The 14,030-nt window shown below is 44.1% G+C and overlaps 1 protein-coding gene across 1 annotated transcript in view; it reads left to right on the top strand.

The window, feature by feature from the left end:
- Window positions 1–14,030, top strand: part of AR (androgen receptor) — a 119,482-nt gene that overhangs the window by 55,562 nt on the left and 49,890 nt on the right. The window lies entirely within an intron of this gene.

Raw genomic sequence — 14,030 nt, forward strand, 5'->3', positions numbered from 1 at the left:
GGGTCACCATATTCCCATCCGCCCATCTGTGGTCTAAAATCCAAATATCATAATCCAGTATTTTCTCCCTATTCCCTTTCCTGTTTCCCATTTCCTAGTATCCCCTCCATCAATATGTGCACTCATGACTGTCCCATTAACAGTCCCATTAACATCCTGAGAATGATAGTGCTTCCATGGTGCCTGAAACACTAGTTCAGGAACAATGCTCTGTCCTCCTTTGTGCCTTTACCTCTATAACCAGCGCCACTTTCATGTTCTAGGCCTCAGTCCAAGAGCCTCCTGGATTAAATATGAACCCACGTGTTCCCCTGCACTGGTCGAATTTTTACACGGTTGTCCTTTACATTTAAAATGAAAATAAACTAGTCAGGCAGGTTTTTAGGCTGGATGGTAGGAAATGCCAAGGCTTTAAAACTGCATAGTATTAGGAGTCAGCACTCTTTGGCTTCTGTCCTTGGCTGCATTCACTGTGTGACTTTGGGCTTTCACTTCTCTGTACCTCAACTTTACCCATCTGTGAAATGGGGATAGTAATTCTTAACAGAGGAAATGATCAACCCATGCTGTGAAATAGATTCATAGTATAGATTCATAGATTCTAGGACTGGAAGGGACCTCGAGAGGTCATCGAGTCCAGTCCCTTGCCTGCATGGCAGGACCAAGTACTGTCTAGACCATTCCTGATAGACATTTATCTAACCTACTCTTAAATATCTCCAGAGATGGAGATTCCACAACCTCCCTAGGCAATTTAAATGGAAGCCTACATTGCACTGTCACATCATCTGTCGCACGTGGGCTAATAAGAGCATGAAAAACAACGGACAGGTCTACACTACCGCTTACGTCGAACTAACTTATGTTGCTCAGAGGTGTGAAAAAGACACCCTTCTGAGCAATGCAAGTTACAGAGACCTATGCACTGTCCACACTGGCGCTATGTCTTGTGGAGGTGGAGTAATTGTGCTGCTGTTGGCTTAGAGCATCTTCACCAGAAGCGCTACAGCAGCACAGCTACGCCGATGTAGCGCTTCTAGTGTAGGCCTGCCCCAATGTTATAATTATGTGGACTGGGGGAAGAAAGAGCAGTTTAGGTGGTGGATACTGCTCTGATAGTTCAGTTAATTCTTCACAACACACGGATGGAAACTCATCCCATCTGCCACCCCTAACCCAGCCCCAGTTATACCAACCAGCCCATCACCTTCATCCTCATAGAATAATCACAATGAACAATCTGTGCAATTACAGAGTCTGATTCTCCTCTCACACGGTGCACGTCAGAAATAACTCCATTTACTTCACTGCTGTGAGAGGCCATATCATCTGCTACCTTTCAGTCAAGGATCTCCAAATTCCTGTACTACAGCTGGTCAAATAGTATTTTCACATCGCATATTTGACATTTGGGAGCACAAATTGTGGAATAAATTAGCTTCATATACATTTTTTCACTGCTCCACTAGCTGTCTAGATGGTCAAATGCAGTGGGTCAGAGCCTCAGGTGATGTACATTGGCACAGATCTATTGAAGTCAATGGAGCTGTGTTGATTTACACCAGCTAAGGATCTGGTCTAATTTTTCAGACACATCCTTCAGAATTTGTCCCATCACCAACTGGTGAATAATTCATTCATTAGGAGAGTTTGAAATCATTTGACAAGCTCTGCTGTCTCAAAGCTGGGCAGGTTCCATTTCCCTCTGTGTGACAGAAGGGGAAACTGAAGCATTGGGTGCTTAACCTACTTGCCAATGTCAAACAGTGAGTAATTGCAGAGTGAGGAGTGGGATCTGGAGTCTGTTGATCCCCATTTCGGTATGCCTGGGTATTTGGGCTGCTTGGTCCTTTCTGGTTGATTTTGTATTGCTGAGTTGCTTTGTGATAGGTGCCTTTCTAATGGGGTATGTAACAAAAATGAACAAATCGGTAGTATGGTACGTAATAGTTTAACACAAGGGTGGCCAATCTGTGGCTCCGGAGCCACATGTGGCTCTTCAGAAGTTAATATGCGGCTCCTTGTATAGGCACCGACTCCGGGGCTGGAGCTACAGGCGCCAACTTTCCAATGTGCCGGGGGTGCTCACTGCTCAACTCCTGGCTCTGCCACAGGCCCAGCCCCCACTACCCCCCTTTCTGCCCCCTCCCCTGAGCCTGCTGTGCCCTCGCTCCTCCCCCCCAGAGCCTCCTGCATGCCACAAAACAGCTGATTGGGAGGTGCAGGGAGAGAGGGGGAGAGGCTGATCGGCGGGGCTGCCAGTGGGTGGGAGGTGCTGAGAGCTAATGGGGGGCTGCTGACATATAACTGTGGCTCTTTGGCAATGTATATTGGTAAATTCTGGCTCCTTCTCAGGCTCAGGTTGGCCACCCCTGGTTTAACATTTCAACGCAACACAGAAGTTTTTTCTTACCATCAGGTATAACTACCATCTGGATATTTTATTTGAATTTTATCTGGATCATTATTTGAAAGAACATTTGAGTAACTCAAGTAAAAGGGAACTAAAATAATCTGTTAATGGATACTGTCCCGATTCAGCATCTTCAGCCATAATGAAAGGTGACTGACCTCGCTTCCTGGAGTGCCTCCCAATCTATTTGTTTCATTCTCGTTCAGATCCAGGGGCTTTCTCAGTTTAACCCCCGGGCATCCTCATAGCAAAACCATCATGCAAGTTCGCACAATTGGACTTGTTTGCCAGAGTTAGGACTGAAATAGCAGGGGTGTTGTAACTTGGCATTGAGTTACGTTGGCAGAGCTGATTGGGGAACCCAGGACTGGAATAACAGGGGGTGCTGCACGTCAGGAGTGAGAAAGCCGACACCCTGGCCTATCTGCGCTATGCTTTATAATATAGAGTGCTGTCATCTCCTTCATGGAGTAAATTCACAGATTCCTTTAAAAAGGGATTTACTGTTGTTCCAAGTTCTGGGCTGTGTGTGGCGTGTCAGCAATATTTTATTGTTTTATTTATAAATTAAGATCATATAACATAAGGTCATAATTCTTCTTGCAACAGGTTCTTTCCTTTCCCTTGACAGAGTAATTAGAATAAAACATGTTGGCCTGATGCGCTAAATTGCAAGACAGGGGAGAGGGGAAGGGCAGTGGTCTCCAACTGGAAAACCTCGTTGGTATGTTGTTCTATTTTCAGCTACCAAGCAATGTTGTCTCTATGTGTAAAGGGTCAGAGTATAAATGAAAACTTTCTTTTGCTATATCAGATTCTGATCCATTTAGTTTTGCAGGGCAAGGCTTTGTTTGCAGTATCAATAGTGCAGCCAGAATGAAAAGCCTGCTAGCTCTTCCTCTAGAACCCGCCTCTGCTCCCTTTACATCCAGGAGTTAGTAACTGAAACCCTCTTTCCCCTCTCATATGGACACCTTGGGCAAAGTTCTGTGCTGGTATCAATTGGTGCAGCTCCATTGACCTTAATGGAATTTCACCCAATTATACCAGCAGAGAACTTGGCTCCTTAAAATGCTACATTTGAGCCCAGAAAGATATTTATGATTGTGACACAATCATGAAAAATAGGGAGCTTTTTCTCATTGAGGATCAGAATTGGCAGGTGTTTGCTGCCTCTTTACAAATGGGAAGTCTTGTAGATCCCACATTGGAGAGAATCATGCACCAGTAAGAATGCCTGGTCCATTAAGCTGGAGAATGAACGTAGGTCTGGCAGACACAGAGTTAATGGCTTGGATTAGGGTTTTGTTTTTAGTCATCTAGATGAAACACAGATGAAAACTCTTAATGGGGAAGAGAAGAAATTAGAAACCAACTGCAGGTGAAGGCAAATAATCCCTGTTGATTTTGATTGGTCAAACGGAGAGACCAGAGGGCTAGAAAAGCCAAGAGGTGGTTGCACTAACCTAATGCTGTTTGCTTCTGTTATCTAGTTTCTTTGCTATCTTAGACTAGGGCTTCTGCATGGCTTTGTTTATAGATGTTGCAACACTTGCTGCTCTCCCACTAGTGTGCGAGAGGTGGAGATTTTCCAACTAGAAAGTGATTTGAGGGTGTGTTACATAGAAACTAGTGGGAGGCAATTTAGGTCACCTAAATCAAGATTTTTAACCTAGATCATCAGAAGTGAAAGCGTAAAGCAGGAATTCACTGTGCTACTCAGCCCTTGAGGCTTTTATACTAAATCACACAGCATTTTATTTAACAAATAATTGAACCAAGAAGGAGAACTTTGTGTTTTGCTTTACCTTGCAGGGCATGGATATAGCCTGAAGTGCCCTTATTTTGGGAAGGGGGTGGTAAATAGGGGTTCTTACCACTTTCTACCCTTGATTCCATATTTGTAACAGTTTTCGTACTCCCTTTGGATAATTTTCCATGGACAATCCCTTTGCTTCTTGCACAAATGTAAACTTGAAATCTGGGATTCCTCACCCTCCAATACATTTTTACTTCTTTAGATTTCTATAGGCACTTTTTTAGGATTATCTGAAAAGCTCTGGGTAGGTTCCTTTGGTGTACTCTAAAAATACAGACCAACAAAACCAAACACAGCAGTCTTCCCAAACCAGAAAAACACTCCCTTTACCACGGATTCATACCAGCAGCTTGCAGCAAACTCCTCCCTCTCCAAAAGCTAGGGAGAAGAAATGGGTTGTTTAGTGTGCTGTGAAGATCAACACATTCAGGCTATTTGGGGGTGGGGGGGTACCTATATATCTAGATACTTCTTTGGCCCTCATCACAGTATCTGGATAACAATTAGCTGTTGTACATAGCTGCAAAGATTTCAAAACTGTAAACAGGGGTGTTGGGGCAGAAAACTTCATAGAAATACATTGCACTGGGAGAGACAGAAGGGTAAAAGATGTTTTTCCAAAGAATAATAATCTTACCTTGGGACTGTCACTCCTTTATAAAGAGGGCTAGTTGGTCTGTGCGGTACTTTGAGCTTCAAGGAAAGAAGCTCACTCTCCTCTTAATAAAAAACATGACTAACTCTTTCCACCAGGACTTGCAATCTTGACCACAAGATGCTGGAACAGTGGCAAAAAGGCATAAATCTTTCCTCCTCACTAGCCCATCAGCTGTCTGGATTTATAACATTCTAAGGCACACGTAGGGCCAGGTTAAATACAGGCTGGTTCCAAAACTTGTGTGCACAGATTCTTCAGCCCTGACGTGGGCTTCTTCATTGCAAGCGGGATGAGCTGGAATTAATTTATTTTTTTAATCAAATCTGGCATTTCTTTTGCTCAGAATGTGGTCCCATTCTGCATCCTGAATGCTAAGGAATCCAGACAGGCCAGTTTTTATTTTTTCTCTTTCCTGGTGGAAGGTTACGCTGTAACTGTTCCACCAGGCATGGTCTCTGCTTCCAAAGAAAAAGAATAATCATTCTTGCTTTTAATCCCTCCGCAATATACAGAGAGGAAAAAAAACCCAAGAAACCCTTCCATCTAAGTGACTTTATTATGCTTTCATTTTACGTGACCAGAGCGGATTCAGGCAATGAGTAAGGGCTGCAGATCTTTGGCGTTCACGGCAGCATTCTTGCACTTTGTCAGGGGTAGTGATCAGAATAGCATGTAATTTTAAAAGTCATCTAATCCTGAGAGAAGATTCATGGTCCTGATTGCTCCTTCCCACAGAAAAATCCGCAGAGGAGCCAGCATGTGTGCATGTGGAGGGATCTGTCAGGTTCTATTCTATTTTGATCCCTTCCATCTCCTGCTGTGTTCAGGTCCCAAAACCTGCAGATCCCCTGAGATCTCATGAAAGCTTGGGGGCCATCTGGGGCAGTTCTGGGGCCCTCTGCCCCCAATGTTCCCTAGCAGAAGGGCACTGAAGCCACGCTGCCAGGAAGTTCACTGCCTGAAGTTGCCTCTGGATCCTTTCCTCAGAGGACTCTCATGGTGCAGAGGGGGCTCAATGGAAAAGTGAATGCAGCAAGAGACTGAGTTAACTTTTTGGCAGATTCCCTTCAGGGTCGGTGTGTGGCCTTTTTGGCTCCCTCCCCGCTGCTGGGATTAGGGTGACAGTGCACTGCAGGCCACTGACCCCCATTTTTGGACTTAGGCAGTGTGCTCGATCCAGCCTGGCTTGATGATTTTTCCGGCAGGCAAGTAAAATCAGTTTATTTTCCATTACTTTCTTGGTGCTCCTGTGACATTCTATACCTTGGGGGAGCATGGTGTAACCCCCATATTCCTCATTTTCATATAATTGTGATCTTATGTATAAAGCATGCCTTGTAAGGTATCGGGGAAAGGTTATGATCTGCTGAAAGTCATTTCTCTATCCATATATGTATGTCATTAATGCATATGAAGTTATGAGAATTGTGTAGTATGGTTGTCACTAAAACATGCTGTAAGTTGGGGGAATCAGTCAGATATTAGCTCCCCAGAGGCAACAGCAAGGAAAGTAACCAACACCCGGGTGGGGTGTCAAACAATCCATCGGTAGTCCAGCCATAGTCCAACAAGGGAGCTACAATGCAATGACTCACCTGCATGAGGCCATACCTGGGCAGCAGTGACCATGAGATGGTTGAGTTCAGGACCCTCACAAAAGGAAGAAAGGAGAGTAGCAAAATATGGACCCAGAACTTCAGAAAAGCAGACTTTGACTCCCTTAGGGAACTGATGGGCAGGATCCCCTGGGATGCAAATATGAGGGGGGAAAGGAGTCCAGGAAAGCTGGCTGTATTTTAAAGAAGCCTTATTGAGAGCATAGGAACAAACCATCCCAATGTGCAGAAAGTATCAGAGGGGTAGCTCTGTTAGTCTGTATCCACAAAGACAATGAGGAGTCCGGTGGCACCTTAAAGACTAAAAGATTTGACTAATCTGTTAATCTTTAATGTGCCACCAGAGTCCTCGATGTGCAGAAAGAATAGCAAATATGGCAGGCAACCAACTTGGCTTAACAGTGAAATCTTTGGTGAGCTTAAACTCAAAAAGGAATCTTATAAGAAGTGGAAACTTTGGTCAGATGACTAGGGAGGAATATAATAATATTTCTCTGATATGCAGGGGTGTAATCAGGAAGGCCAAAACACAACTGGAGTTGCAGCTAGCAAGGGATGTGAAGGGTAACAAGAAGGGTTTCTACAGGTATGTTAGCAACAAGAAAAAGGTCAGGGAAAGTGTGGGACCCTTAATGAATGGGGGAGGCAACCTAGTGACAGATGTGGAAAAAGCTGAAGTACTTGATGCTTTTTTTGCTTCGGTCTTCACAGACAAGGTCAGCTCCTACACTGCTACCCTGGGCAGCACAGTATGGAGAGGAGGTGAGCAGCCCTCAGTGGTGAAAGAACAGGTTAAGGGCTATTTAAAAAAGCTGGACATGCACAAGTCCACGGGTCCAGATCTAATGCATCCGAGGGTGTTGAGGGAATTGACTGATGTGATTGCAGAGCCATCGGCCATTATCTGTGAAAACTTGTGGCGATCGGGGGAGGTCCCGGACGATTGGAAAAAGGCAAATATAGTGCCCATATTTAAAAAAAGGGAAGGAGAACCCGGGGAATTACAGAACGATCAGCCTCAACTCAGTCCCTGGAAAAATCATGGAGCAGGTCCTCAAGGAAACCATTTTGAAGAACTTGGAGGAGAGGAAGTTGATCAGGAACAGTCAACATGGATTCACCAAAGGCAAGTCATGCCTGACCAACCTGTTTGCCTTCTATGATGAGATAACTGGCTCTGTGGATATGGGGAAAGTGGTGGACATGATATATCTTGACTTTAGCAAAGTTTTTGATACGGGTCTCCCACAGTATTCTTGCCAGCAAGTTAAAGTAGTATGGATTGGATGAGTGGACTATAAGATGGATAGAAAGCTAGCTAGTTGTTGGGCTCCATGGGTAGTGATCAACAGCTCAATGTCTAGTTGGCAGCCAGTATCAAGGAAAGTGCCCCAGGGGTGGGTCCTGGGGCCGGTTTTGTTCAACATCTTTCTTAATGATCTGGACGATGGGATAGATTGCACTCTCAGCAAGTTCACAGATGACACTAAGCTGGGGGGAGAGGTAGATATGCTGGAGGGTAGGGATAGGGTCCAGAGTGATCTAGACAAATTGGAGGATTGGGCCAAAGGAAATCTGATGAGGTTCAACAAGGACAAGTGTAGAGTCCTGCACTTCAGAAGGAAGAATCCCATGCACCGCTACAGGCTGGGGACCGACTGGCTAAGCAGCAGTTCTGCAGAAAAGGACCTGGGGATTACAGTGGATGAGAAGCTGGATATGAGTCAGCAGTGTGCCCTTGTTACCAAGAAGGCTAATGGCATATTGGGCTGTATTAGTAGGCGCATTGCCAGCAGATTGAGGGATCATTATTCCCCTCTATTCGGAACTGGTGTGGCCACCTCTGGAGTATGGTGTCAAGTTTTGGGCTCTTAACTACAAAAAGGATATGGACAAATTAGAGAGAGTCCAGTGGAGGGCAACGAAAATGTTCAGAGGGCTGGGGCACATGACTTACGAGGAGAGGCTGAGGGAACGGGGCTTGTTTAGTCTGCAGAAGAGAAGAGTGAGGGAGGATTTGATAGCAGCCTTCAGCTACCTGAAGGGGTTCCAAAGAGGATGGAGCTCATCTGTTCTCAGTGGTGGCAGATGACAGAACAAGGAGCAATGGTCTCAACTTGCAATGGGGGAGGTCTAGTTTGGATATTAGGAAAAATGATTTCACTAGGAGGGTGGTGAAGCACTGGAATGGGTTACCTAGGGAGATGGTGGAATCTCCATCCTTAGAGGTTTTTAAGGCCTGGCTTGATAAAGCCCTGGCTGGAATGATTTAATTAGTGTTGGTCCTGCTGTGAGCAGGGGGTTGGACTAGATGACCTCCTGAGGGTCTCTTCCAACCCTAATCTTCTGTGATTCAATGAACCTTGCTTAGAGAGACTCAGTTATGCCCTCCAGACATGCTTGGACTTGTGCTCCCCAAGCACATAGACTGAGAGTATAAAACAGATAGAGTGGACACATAATGGGCCCTTCTCCTGCCCCCACCTATGCTGCAAGCAACCAAGACACTGAGAAGAAGACAAGACTCCAACACAGGAGATTGGCCTGGTTTAAGGAACAAACCTGTATATTAAGGATTGCAATATTCAGTGGAGTGAGAAAAACTGCTTAATCTAGTTGCTGTCCAGTCTAATAGGGTTGAGAGTTTAGACTGCGTGCTTATATTTTATTTTATTTTGGTAACCACTCTGAGTTACTTATAATCACTTAACATTTTTCTTTATAGTTAATAAATCTGTGTTTATTCTACCTGAAGCAGTGCTTTTGGTTTGAAGTGTGACAGAGTCTCCCCTTGGGATAACAAGCCTGGTGCATATCAATTTCTTTGTTAAATTGACAAACTCATATAAGCTTGCAGCGTCCAGCGGGCATAACTGGACACTGCAAGGTGGAGGTTCCTAGGGCTGTGTCTGGGACCAGAGATATTGGCTAGTGTCATTCAGTTGCAAGTAGCTGGGAGCAGCTTACATGCCAGAGGCTGTGCGTGAACAGCCCAGGAGTGGGGGTTCTCACAGCAGAGCAGGGTAAGGCTGGCTCCCAGAGTCAAGGATTGGGGTGACCTAGCAGATCACCGGTCCAGATAACACCAGAAGGGAATGTCACAGCTCCTCATTCGCATCCTAGAGCGGGAGCCGTGACATCACTGTCATGATGGGACCTATCAAGGCTGCCATCTCACTGTGCAGATCACATACCACTACCCATGAATAAAAAAGGGGACTAAAGTTTCCTGACTCCCTTTCCTAGGGTACATCAGAGAACACATTCTTTCTTTGCTCTACATCCTGAGCTGCCATTTGCCAGAAAAAAAATATTTGGGCTAGATTGCTAGTTGCTGCCAAAATAGATAATAATTTGAAATAAAAAACATTCAGGACCTGTCCCTGTGGTTTAAAATTCCACTCCCCTGTGTTGGGTGATCAGATGGTTGACTGAAGAACCTGCAAAAGATCCCTTCACAGAATATCAAAACAAATTCATCTGCCCACTCTTCCAGTTGGTTTCTCTTGTTCAGTTTTCCACAGTTGGACTTCTTTAGCAGACTCAGGGTTGAAATGACAGGGTGGCTTAATTGTGAGTGAAGATGCGTTGACGGAGTCCTGGAGATCCCAGGATTGGAATATTTGAGGGTGTTGGTGGTCAAGAATGAAGTGACGTGGCAGAGCTGTACAGGAGCTCCGGACTGAAATAACAGTGGTTGCTACAGGTGGGGTCAATTGAGCTGCGTAGGAGAAGTTTGCACACTGGCTTGTCTGCATTAGTCTGTATCATTCAGTATTGCTGTCCCCTTTTTGCTGCAGTCCTTACTCAGGCAGGGCACCCACTGACTGCTATGTAGATACGGTAGGATCAGACATTACGTCATCTGAAGTTTGAAGCAGTCATTTTGATTTGAAGAAACCTAGCGAACTAAAACGTTAGATGGTTTTTTACTATAAAAATGTAAAATGATTAAAGTGTTCCTGTTCACTGAACTTGAGCTTCTTTAAAAAACAGCCTATTAAACTTAAACGATTCCATAGTTATTTGTGTTTATAGCTTGTCATGCAGGTTTTCTTGGCTTGCTCTGCCCCTCTAATAATTCTTTGTCCTCCCACACAGTGCTCTTCACTTGCATGTAGCACGATTAGAACTCCAGTTCTGGAGCTACTTTATCATTTGCATGGCAGACGGTGACACTGGGTAACATTTCATAGAATCATAGAACTGGAAGGGACCTCGAGAGGTCATCTAGTCCAGTCCCCTGCACTCATGGCAGGACTAAGTATTATCTAGACCATCCCTGACAAGTGTTTGTCTAACCTGCTCTTAAAAATCTCCAATGATGGAGATTCCACAACCTCCCTAGGCAATTTATTACAGTGCTTAACCACCCATCTGCATTTGAGGTGGAACATTCTTGGGTTCCCTGATAGTTCCCCTTTTGTTTTCCCAACATCCAAGCTCTCACGTTGAGCTAAGCTCTCCTTCTAGCTCCAGCAGGCTGTTGCAATATTTGTCTCAACCAAGTAGAACCATAGTGGCCAGGGCTAACTCAGGGGTTGTGTGCCCCCATGCTGGGGACAGGGTTGATTGAAAGATGTTCCTTCATTTCCATCAGTTGCATTAAAATTGTGCCTCATGCACACATGGCAGTTATCAAAGTCACTCTGCAAGAATAATCAACTACCAATGACAGATTACTGGATCCTGAAAGCTAATTTGTTGTGTCTTGCTGATGACTTTCCAATGGGAGTAATAGGTTAGGAACACAGAAGCATAGGAATTGCCAGACTGGATCAGACCAGTTGTCTCATCTAGTGCAATATCTTGTCTCTAACAATGGTCAATACCGGACTTTTCAGAGGAAAGTGTGAGAAACCCTGTAGCAGGCAGTTATATGATAACTGATCCCCAGGGAAAGTTTCCTCCTGGTAATTAGAGATTGGTATATGCCCTGAAGGATGAGGATTTATATTCCTTCCAAAATTGATTGAATGTTTTTTAGCATTTTACTATCATAAACACTATTCCAGATGTACTTACGGATTGCTTTGCTTCTGGAGGAAGCTGCTGCATCAGGCACAGCAATAAATGGTGATTGACAGGCTTTTAGTTGAATAATTTCTGCTGCTTGCATGGCTAGCCAGTTGACATTAATCTTTGTTCTCAGATGAGACTGAAGAATTGTTGTCCCTCTTTGCCCTTCACTTTGTAATCTCAGCTAATGAGCCAAGAGGAATCCAGTGATAGTGACAATTATATTATCATTCTTTCTGTCTCTTGCTAAAGAGATACGGAGGAAACCTACTAGAAAGAGATGGTGTCTCACTAGCACCTAGGGGGGAGGCCCTGAGTTGTCATCCCCCTTGCTGACAGCAGAGAGGGCCAGAGTGAGATTCTGCATTGCACAAGAGGATGTCTGTTAGGAAAAGAGGGATTGGAATCGTCTAGCATTCTTATTGCTCAATTTACCTGAGCAGTCGTAAGTGCCTTATAAGAGTTGTCTTCTGATCATTTCTTACCTATACGTAATACCAAACTGTGTGGATCAGTTTCTTTTCCAAAGTCTACATTTAAGAGCACTATCTGTTGGCATTGTATCATTGCAGAAGGGACTGGAAACACAAGACAGTACAGGCTTTTATGTCAGGGGGCTAAATGGAAAAATAGTCTTTCGAGTGCATTACTGCATCAGAAGTGCAGGGATATGTTGTACCACAGAGGAGTGTTACTCTAATAAATTATGAAATAGCATTTAGCAGAGGATACGGAAACCCTCAATTCTCTGACAAGAGGAAAGGTGAAGTCACTGAGCTGTGACTCAGGAGACCTGGGTTAAAATCCTAGACTTTCTGTGTAACCTTGGGCAAGTCATTTAATCCCTCTGTACCTCAGTTCTCTACTGTAAAACTGTGATGATAATACTTCTTCCTCCTCTCCACCCCCCCCCCACCCCCGTTTTGTCTCTTTTGGTTGTTTAGAGTTCTTCAGGGAAGGGACTGTCTCTTACTATGTGCACAGACAGCACTTAGCACTGTGGGACCTGATTTGGGTTGGAACCTCAAGGCATTACTTTGATACAAACGATAAACAATAGTTAACAGCTACTTATCACATGTATAATAGCAACAATAATTAACTCTTTGACGTCCTCTAGTGCTTTCAAGCCAAAGATCTCAGAACACTTTACAAACATTCATTTAATGTCAGTAACTCCCCTAAATTGGGAAAAATCATTGTCTACATTTTACAGAGGGAGAGACTGAGACACAGAGAGAAGGAGAGACTTGCCCATGACCATATACGGGATTATTGCCAGAAATTGGAAGTTAATATTGTGGTCTTATTACTTATGTTACCTATAAAATCCAACCTCAGGAAAGGGGTAAAGTATAGACTATAGATGGTGTGTGTATACTCTGTTGAAACCTCACTTGGGCACCATATGCCTTTGTCAGGGTTCCTTCCCCACTCTGAACTCTAGGGGACCCGCAGAAGTGGGGACCCGCATAAAAGCCCCCTAAGCTTATTTCTACCATCTTAGGTTAAAACCTGGCATGCTGCCACCACCAAGTGATTTAACAAGAAACAGGGAAAGGACAACTTGGAGTTCCTCTTCCCCCAAAATATCCCCCCAAGCCCTTACACTCTCTTTCCTGGGGAGGCTTGGGAATAATATCCTAACGAATTGGTTACAAAGTGATCAAAGACCCAAACCCCTTAGTCTTTGGACAATGGAAAAATCAGTCAGGTTCTTAAAAGAAGGATTTTATTAAAAAGAAAAGGTAAAAATCATCTCTGTAAAATCAGGATGGACAATAACTTTACAGGGTAATCAGATTTAAAGAGCCAGAGGAACCCCCTCTAGCCTTGGTTTCAAAGTTACAGCAAAACAGGGATACCTCCCTCTAGCAAAGGGAACATTGACAAGTTGAGAAAAACAAAGATAAACTAATACGCCTTGCCTGGCTATTACTTACAAGTTTGAAATATGAGAGACTTGTTCAGAAAGATTTGGAGAGCATGGATTGATGTCCGGTCCCTCTGAGTCCCAACAGCGAACACCCACCAAAACAAAGAGCACAAACAAAAGCTTCCCCCCCGCCCCGATTTGAAAGTATCTTGTCCCCTTGTTGACCCTTTGGGTCAGGTGTCAACCATGTTACCTGAGCTTCTTAACCCTTTACAGGTAAAAGGATTTTATAGTATTGTATACAGGAGGGTTGATACCCTTCCCTTTATAGTTATGACAGCCTTAATGCTAGCATACATGCTGTCTGGTGCAGTGTCTTCCTGTTTAATATCAAATTTCTTTTAGAATCCCTTATTCTAGGACCTGTGCAAGCGTGTAACATGTTAAATGGCTATTACTGTGGGAATAACAAAAAATGGTGGGTGCTCCCTCTGCAGACATAGCTATTAAATGAAAAACCTTGTTGCTAGGTCTTTAGTAACACCCTTGGTGAAGCCATTGCACCACTAAGAAGGTAAACAATTAGTTCCATAAATTCCATGACTTAGAAATAGGAGATAAATTGTCAT

Source organism: Trachemys scripta, chromosome 9, assembly GCF_013100865.1.
Source record: "Trachemys scripta elegans isolate TJP31775 chromosome 9, CAS_Tse_1.0, whole genome shotgun sequence".
NCBI classification, from domain to species: Eukaryota; Metazoa; Chordata; order Testudines; family Emydidae; genus Trachemys; species Trachemys scripta.